Source organism: Erythrolamprus reginae, chromosome 2, assembly GCF_031021105.1.
Source record: "Erythrolamprus reginae isolate rEryReg1 chromosome 2, rEryReg1.hap1, whole genome shotgun sequence".
NCBI lineage: Eukaryota > Metazoa > Chordata > Lepidosauria > Squamata > Dipsadidae > Erythrolamprus > Erythrolamprus reginae.
This window is the reverse complement of record NC_091951.1, coordinates 248,493,634-248,502,419: the sequence shown is the minus strand read 5'-3', so window position 1 is coordinate 248,502,419 and position 8,786 is coordinate 248,493,634. Positions and strand designations below refer to the sequence as shown.

Here is an 8,786-nt window from a genome sequence, read left to right as displayed (position 1 = left end):
TTCTTTCCTTTTCCTTTTCTCTTTTCTCTCTCTCCCCCCCCCCCCCAGTAATATTGCTGGCTCTATACCTTTACAGAGAAATATCTGAAGTACAGATGTTGCATTCTATTGTACATAAGTTATCCGGCATTATCTGACATGTTGACACCTCTGCTCTTCCTTTGGACCAGCCCAGGAAACCTCTTCCTTTGGACCAGAGTCTTCGGAGAGGGGCGGCATACAAGTCTAATAAATTATTGTTTATTATTATTATTATTATTATTATTATTATTATTATTATTATTATTATTATTATTATTATTATTATTATTATTATTATTATTATTATTAACCTTTCCCTAACGTGAATTTGGCACTGGCCCGCCAGGACCACCATCTCATAGTGGTCAGGGAGCCTTTTTCCGTGCAGGGCGCCCGAGTGCGTATCGGCGGATCGAGAAGGCAAGGGCGCCGGTGTGTGTGTGTGTGTGTGTGTGTGTGTGAGAGAGAGAGAGAGAGAGAGAGTTGAGGCGGTGGGAGGGGGCGGCAAAGACTGGCTAAGCAAGTAACAATGGTGGTGTGTGTGTGTGGGGGAGAGATGTGTGAGTGCGTGTGGTACTTCCTGTGGTATATTTATGGCCAGGGCTTCGATTTCCGGTAGCTGATACGGGCTCGCTCTCCCCCGGTGTCTCACCCAGCGTTTAATAATATCGCCGAGAAAGAAGGCGGGGGAGCTGTCGGCGGACGCGCACACCAACACATGGGGTGGCGCGGGGCGGGGTGGGCGCGAGGAGGAGGAAAGCGGGGAGCTGCCAATGAGCGGGGATGAAATCCGCGCTCCCCTCCACCAGACACAACACTCTTCCCCCCCCTCCCCGCCTAAACAACCTCCGCTTTATAAAGAAGCTGGCCATCCAATATCGCCAATAGACCACGGGCGCCTCTTTCCTCCTTCACCCCTCCCGTCCCTCCCTCCACTATCACGTGGGGGACACCCATCGCATTCCTATGGACGGGCACGTGCAGGTAGGTGGATCTCAGCCCTGTGGGGAGCCGGAGGTCGAGGTGGCGAAGGTCTCGGGGACGCCCCCGGGTGGGAGCAGCTTCTGGGCACTTGGGACACCTGGCTGGGGATCAGAAAGCAAGTCTAGCTTTCGGGGGGGGGGGGCGTGAGTGGGGGGGGTTAGGAAGGCAGCTCTTGCAAGACGCTTGCGAGTGGAAGGCAACTTGCTGGTCCTCATCCTTGAGAGGAGAGGAAAGCAAGAGAAATAGGGCAGTTAGAGAATGAATGGAGAGAACAACATAGGCAAAAGGGTCCCCCTTTGTGGGGTGTGGGTGTAAAAGAAACCCCAACACTTTCTCCTGGAGAAGGACCACCAGTGGAAGAAGCTTGAAGAGCTGCACCCCAAACTTAGTGAATACTTTGAAAAAAAATCAGAGTTTGTTTTGCTTGTGTGTGTCTCTCTCTGTGTGTGCCTGAGTATGTAAGTTTATTAGAGCATGAAAGGAATGAGCTGCAGCCCTCCCCCCCTTCTCTTCTCCCATCCCTTCCTTCCTTCCTCCTCTGGCAGGATTGGGAGACAGCTGATTGAAGAAAGGGAGGCATCTTCACTGTTTTATATTGTATCCTGTGAGCTGCCTCAAGTCTTCGGAGAGATGATGATGATGATGATGATGATGATGATGATGATGATGATAATAATAATAATAATAATAATAATAATAATAATAATCTTTTGTGATGAGGCTGATTCAAAGACCTGCGAGTTGGTGCCTGTTGAAGAAAAGGGTTAGGGCTGCTTGTGGGCGAGGAAATAGAAGGAAGGTTTTTTGGGAGGGGGGGGGTCGTAAAAAAAAAAGTATGATTTGGTTGAAAGGAGAGGTTGGTTTACACCCAAGAAAGAAGCATGCAGTAGTTGCTTCAGGTGGGAAGTCAGAAAGAAGCTTAGGATGTCTAGGGACAGGTGTACCTGTAACAAGGTGTCTATACAACTAATATAGGGAATAGCAAGACCCAGACATATATGGAACTGATGTGCCAGGGCAGAGATTTTAACATTAGTTCCAAAGAGCCTCAACCCACCTTGCAGTGGCCCACAGAGATTTCCATTGAGTTTGTTGAAACTCTTAGCCAGGTAAATGATCTTGGGGATGGATTTTTCTGGATGCCTTTCAAGGGTAGATGGAAAAAATATGGTATTGTATGCTGGGACAACAAGCGGGAAGATAGTTGGATAGACCTCCCCCTCCTTTCTTTCTATGACAATGAAATACGAGAGATCCTGTGTCTGATTCCTGGAATTTTACTCCGCAAAAAAGTTTTTCTTTAGTTTGACTTTAAAAAGAAAGACAATGAGAGGAAGAAAAAGAATTGGGAGAGAATGGGGGAGGGAGTTATAAGGAAAAGCTTCCTGCTTTGTTAAGTGAAGGAGCTGAATTATCAGAGTTTAGAATGGAAGATAAATTCCTCTAGCTCTTTTGGAATTCTTACACCAGTTCAACAATTATTGTTTTTAACCATGGGGGGCGGGGAGGGAAGGAGAAGGGGCAAGTATTTATTGTCTGGTAATCTTGTGCACAGGAACTAAAGTCTGGTAGCATATTCATTCATTACAGCCTTCCCAATTGTTTAAAGTGTTATTCTAGTCATGCTTACTTCAACCCAATTGATTGTATTGAATTCAGTGCTTTTATTTCTGGTGCTTCTCCTATATAAGACAACTTGAAAAGAAGTTAAGTCTTTTGTCTGCTTTTCTGGCCCCAAAAAGGAAAGGTGCACAGTTGCAGTACAGTATTTGTATTCATCCCTCAAGAATGCAAAAATGCTAATTGTTTTTTTCAGAATAAATTAAAGGTGAAATTCTAGTCATGGTAAGCATGGAAACCTCTGTTACAGAGACATGACTCCAAAATAGGATTCTTCATCCCAAAATTCTTGTTCTTTCCCCCCCTACCATTAATAAAGATTTGCAGAACAGTGGTTTGTGTAATGGCAATTGCATTGTCTTCAGCAGAATAGTTTAGATTCTCGTGCAGTTTATTAAGAGGGCCGATGAGCAGAATATTCAGGATCTGCATATTCCATTCACATTCATTAACTCTGAAGTCATCTTTTTTTCTCCCATGCTGCATTCAGCATCCATCATCCATTCTATTAAGTGACACTATTATTGTGTTGATGAATTAATTATAACAAGGTGTGTGAGGTAATGGTTCCATGTTTCTATTGGTGTTTGTATAAATTATGATACTATCTGGGTTAAATATTGCTATAAATATAGTACCTTATTAAAAATGTAAAAAAACATTTCTTATTTACATCTTAGTGGCACTTGGATTACAATCCTGTGTGCTATTTAATGCTTGCTCGTAGGTCTCACATAAACCTATATTAAATACAAGATTCATACTGAATCAAACCCAAATATGTATCTACAACAGTGATTTTCAACCTTTTTTGAGCCGCGGCACACTTTTTACATTTACAAAACCATGGGGCACATTGAGGGCGGGGGGGGGGGGCGCTGGCTAAAAAAATATTGGACAAAAAAATTCTCTCTCTTCCTTCCTTTCGCTCTATTTCTCTCTCCCTCTTTCTCTCCCTTCCTCTTTTTTTCTCTCTTCCTTCTTTCCTCTTTTTTGCTCTCTTTCTCTCTCCCTCCCTCCCTCTCTTTCTCTCTCTCTCTCTCTTGCTTTCTTTCTTTCTCTCTCTTGTTCTCTCTCTTGCTTTCTTTCTCTCTTGTTCTCTTTCTCTCTTTCTTTCTCTCTCTTGCTTGCTTTCTCTCTTGTTTGCTTTCTCTTTCTCTCTCTTTCTTTCTCTCTCTCTTGTTTGCTTTCTCTGAGCTTCGCGGCACACCTGACCATGTCTCACGGCACACTAGTGTGCCCCGGCACACTGGTTGAAAAACACTGATCTACAACAATGGTTTGTATTATCAGTCATCCACATACCTACAGTGAGCCCAAAAACTGGACAAGAATTCAGTTACAACTTCCAGCCCATACAGGTAGTCCTTGACTTACAAACTCAATCGAAACCAAATTTTATGTTACTGAGTGAGACAGTAGGTCAGTGAATTTTGCCCCATTTTACGCTTTTTGTGCCACTTTTTTTTTTAACGTGAATCACTTTCAGTTCTTAATGTATTAACACAATCTGGCTTCCCCATTGGCTTTACTTGTCAGAAAGTTAATCACATGATCCAGGGGTGAAATGCTTCTGGTTCACTCATATCTGTTGGTCGACGGAGAGCCGGTCACAGAGGCAGTGTGAGGCTCCTCCTACCCTCCGAGACGCCACCATTTGGGTTCTTTTAACCTCTGCACACGAACAAGGTGGACCGCATCTGTCCTCATACTTTGCTGCAGCCAGTAAAGGCTCACAGAGTCGACCTTCTCCAGGTCCCGTCTGCCAAACAATGTCGGTTGGCGGGACCTCGGGGAAGAGCCTTCTCTGTGGTGGCTTCGACCCTATGGAATTTGATTCGCATTATCTCCTCCTGACCAGTTTTCCAGAAAGCTGTTAAAAACTGGCTTTTCTGGCAGGCCTGGAATTAAGATTGATTGTTAGTATGTATGTTTTTTTATTATATACGTGATTTTAGTGAGGTTTTTACTGTTTTTTAACTTGTATTGCATTTATAACCGTTGTTAGCCGCTCAGAGTCTGTTTTGGAGTGAGCAGCATATAAATGCAATAAATAAAATAAATAAAATAATTAATAAATGGTGGTGTCTGGGCGGGTGGACTGACTCTCTGACGACTGACAGGCACGAGCGAATAGGGAGCATTTCACACCTGATATGATCCCAGGACCCTTGAAATGTCCTAAATATGAACCAGTTGCCAAGGATCCAAATCTTAATCACGTAACAATGGGGATGCTGCAGTGGTCATAAGTGTGAAAAATTGTGATAGGTCATTTTTTTTTTCAGTGACATTGCAACTTAGAACAGTCACTAAATGAACTGTTGTAAATTGAGAATTACTTGTATTCCTCAACAACTGAGAGGCCCATACTAAATATAGCTTTTGTGAATAGCAATCTTTAATAGCCCATGAATCAATCTATTTTCCAGTCTGTGTATGGCGGGCCCCAGGGGAAGAGCCTTCTCTGTGGTGGCCCCGGCCCTCTGGAATCAACTTCCCCCAGAGATTAGAACAGCCCCCACCCTCCTTGTCTTTCACAAGTTACTTAAGACCCACCTATATCGCCAGGCACGGGGGAACTAAGACGTCTCCTCCAGGCTTATTATATTTCATGTTTGATGTGTATGTGCTGTATGGTTTTTAATTGTTGAGGTTTTTATATATTTTATTATTAGATTTGTTCCATTGTTATACTGTTTTTATTACTGTTGTGAGCTGCCCCGAGTCTTTGGAGAGGGGCGGCATACAAATCTAATAAATTGAATTGAATTGAATTAACAAATACAGTACTTTGATCTGAATTTCACATTCAGCTTTTCCAGGTAAATCCAGATATTCATATTATAGAAATAGCCTATTTACTTTCTTCCATACCATGTTTAATTTATAGACATCTTTTCACTCGTATTTATTATATATTTGTGATAATCACTCAACAAATAGTTCATGTTTTATTACAGAACATTGTACTATCATTGTATTTTAAGGTTATCAATTTTCTATCCACTTTTTCTCACGTCTTCAGTGTTCTCATTTCAGGTATAACTGGACTTGTATACAGTATTTTGTGTGTGGCCATACCTAGCTTACACCCTATCAGTTCATAGGGTACTTTACATTACATCCATTTGCCACTTTAATGGTTATTTCCCAATATAGGAAAGTTAAAGTAAAGCTTTTGTTCTAGTTTTTATTTCATCTACTCTAATGGATTTGGTGTCATCAGCACATGTGGATCTGTCAATATTCATCAGTTATTTCAGATCATTTGAGAAGACTTTTTTGGATGCAGGTCCTTGGGAGATCCCATTGTTTATGGGACCCTTTCAATAAAACAGTTTTTCCGGGCGGGGGGGGGGGATGTTAAATGGATCCGTTTCCTGTTCTAAAACTCAACAGTAACATAACTTATCCAAAGATTGCTAACTTTAGTGAAAAAGTTTTGGTACAGGAGTTTCTCACAAAATGATCTCAAAGTTTGTATGTCAACCATACTTGTTTGTTGACACCCTGAAATACTATCTTAGATTATTTACACCTTGATTTTCATTAACTGACAAAATAAAATACCGAAAGCAATATAAAAAGTTAAAAAAACATTTATTAGAATTTATTAGCTAATCGACTAATAGTAAAATTCAACTAAATAGGCATGTGCAGTTTGTGGACACCATGAAAAGGATCTTGCCTGCAAATATTAATTAGTTTCATTCAGAAAAGACAATCTCCTAGTTAGCTAAACAATACATTGTTTGAGATTTTAAAAATTTGTACCAACAGCTTAAATTATGGCTGGTAATTAATTAGCAATGCAGTGATGATCTAAAAATTGGGTTCACAAATTTTAATAAATGATTTTTTAAACTATGTTACATGATTTAATTTAGAAACTTTTAGAAACTTTCCACAGAAGCAGTTCTTAGCATAACCCAGATCTTGCTGTGGCACTAGTAATACTGCTGGCATCAACATTACTGTTCAGACTCTCTTTATTATTTTATGACTAGATAATGTTTCTCAGCATGGATAACAGAAGGATAAAATTGCATGAATTATGGCCTGGAACAAAGCCAAAAAGATGGGGACAAGGAGTAAATTGTCATTCCCTTCTAGTGATGCTAAAAAAAAACCCCAAACCCACCTGACTAAGCCTGCAGGGAAAAGAAGAGTTGGCATTAATAAATCCACTGGCTTTTTTTTTAAGTACTTCTTTATATTTAATGATACTATCTTTTGTTTTGCTTTATAGCGATATACCCAGAAGAGATGCTAAACTAACTAGTTTGTTAAGTTCTGCATCTTTATTGGCCAGTTTCCAAGTCTTTAATACAGAGGTGTGACTTAATAAAATCTGCAAAATTGTTCCTCATTGAATGTTATATTACAGCAAAAAGACCTATGTTCCAATTTTCATAAAATGTTCTTGGACAGTTACCATATTTCAGATGTACCAACCTTAAACAATTTTCTGTATTAAACATGGCTTTCTATTGAAGGGTGGTGGCGGCATCACGGTGGTTAGCATGCAACTCTGCTCACAGCCAGGAGTTTGATCCTGATTGGCTCAAGGTTGATTCAGCCTTTCCATCATTTTGAGGTCGGTAAAATGATGGCCCAGATTGTTGGGGCAATACATTGACTTTGCAAACCACTTAGCGAAGGCTATAGAGAACAAAGCACAAAAGTCTAAGTGCTATTACTATTGCTGTTGAACTTCAAGTAAGGAGGACAGGATAATAGCATAAAACTACCTGGAAATGTTCTTCAAGTTCATACAGTATGAGGTTGGAAGAATTGGGGAAGTAGTGGATTCTAAAACCCTTAACTACTGGTTTGTGGGATGGGTGGAACTGGGCCAAACTGGGAGCAGCCCACTGCTGAATTGGGAGCAGCTCTTCTAATGCTGATAATATCTCTGATAAGCCCTCATCACCTCGAGGCTCGACTACTGTAACGCTCTCTACATGGGGTTATCTTTGAAAAGTGTTCGGAAACTTCAGATCGTGCAGAATGCAGCTGCGAGAGCAATCATGGGCTTCCCTAAATATGCCCATATCACACCAACACTCCACAGTCTGCATTGGTTGCCGATCAGTTTCCGGTCACAATTCAAAGTGTTGGTTATGACCTATAAAGCCCTTCATGGCACCGGACCAGAATATCTCAGGGACCGCCTTCTGCCGCACGAATCCCAGCGACCAGTTAGGTCCCACAGAGTGGGCCTTCGCCGGGTCCCGTCAACTAAACAATGTCGGTTGGCGGGGCCAAGGGGAAGAGCCTTCTCTGTGGTGGCCCTGACCCTCTGGAACCAACCCCCCCCCCAGAGATTAGAATAGCCCCCACCCTCCTTGCCTTTTGTAAGCTCCTCAAAACCCACCTCTGCCGTCAGGCATGGGGGAATTAAGATAATCTTTCCCCCTAGGCTTCTACAATTTATGCATGGTATGTTTGTATGTATGATTGGTTTTATAACAAGGGTTTTTAGCTGTTGTAGTATTGGATTTTTACATTCTGTTTTTTGTCACTGTTGTTAGCCGCCCCGAGTCCACGGAGAGGGACGGCATACAAATCCAATAAATAAATAAATAAATAAACAAATAAATAAATCTCAGTGAGATTATATGCACTAGACTAGACATACATTGTATTTCTATATTTTCTATTTGAAACCCTAGTTATTTCACTGTAGTCCTATTCTAAGAACCTCAGTGGTGCAGTGCTTAGAGTGCAGTACTGCAAGCTACTTCTGCTGATCACCGGCTGCCAGGAGTTTGGCAGATGGAATCTCAGTAGTTTCCAGGTTGACTCAGCCTTCCATCCTTCCAAGGTCAGTAAAATGAGAACCCAGATTTTTGGAGACAATATGCTTACTCTCTGTAAACCGCTTAAAGAGGGCTGTAAAACTGTGAAGCGGTATATAAGTCTAAATGTTATTACTATTGCTATCAACAGGCTTATTTCCCAGACATATGTAGGATATAGAATACTGATTTTGATTACATCATTGACCAGTACAAAGATTTGTGAAGCTTTTGATTTCACAAAACTTTTCAGCAATCAAAAGAAGTTAGATTACTTCTTGGGTTATATTGAATATCGAATATATTGAGACTTTCACAGTTAAGATTTAAAAATAAATAAAAAGTGCATTAATTCTC

General features: G+C 41.2%; 1 protein-coding gene across 1 annotated transcript in view; it reads left to right on the top strand.

Moving 5' to 3' along the window:
• The first annotated feature begins 708 nt into the window (after positions 1-708).
• KIAA1958 (KIAA1958 ortholog) overlaps positions 709-8,786 on the top strand; it is a 67,898-nt gene continuing 59,820 nt past the window's right edge. Inside the window, exon 1 of the mRNA XM_070736240.1 lies at positions 709-1,005. The gene's annotated coding sequence lies outside the window, so the exon portion shown is untranslated. The remainder of the gene's footprint in view (positions 1,006-8,786) is intronic.